This window comes from Anomaloglossus baeobatrachus, chromosome 1, assembly GCF_048569485.1.
Source record: "Anomaloglossus baeobatrachus isolate aAnoBae1 chromosome 1, aAnoBae1.hap1, whole genome shotgun sequence".
Classification (NCBI taxonomy): domain Eukaryota; kingdom Metazoa; phylum Chordata; class Amphibia; order Anura; family Aromobatidae; genus Anomaloglossus; species Anomaloglossus baeobatrachus.
In genome coordinates this window covers 339,851,160-339,851,459 of record NC_134353.1, presented here as the reverse complement: position 1 = coordinate 339,851,459, position 300 = coordinate 339,851,160, and positions in this window count along the sequence as shown.

The window sequence follows — 300 nt, the reverse complement described above, 5'->3', positions numbered from 1 at the left end:
TCACTTGTTGTGAGTTATATTTGCATATAATGCACTGCTTATACTAAGAGCAGGAAAAGCTCCACGATCTCCGATCGCCTCTACAAGCTTGATCAAACGTCTTCTGCTCTTAGTGAGATATTCTGGTGATCAGTGACATCTATGCCATATGATTTCCAAAACACCGACAGAACATGAGATGGTGAAGTCATTATCAAACACAGTGGGTTTGGCATCATTTACTTTTCTTTCCTAGAAGTGGTTCTTCTCTAGCAGAATAACTTTGTACCATGTCAGGTGTACATACGATGATATGAAATA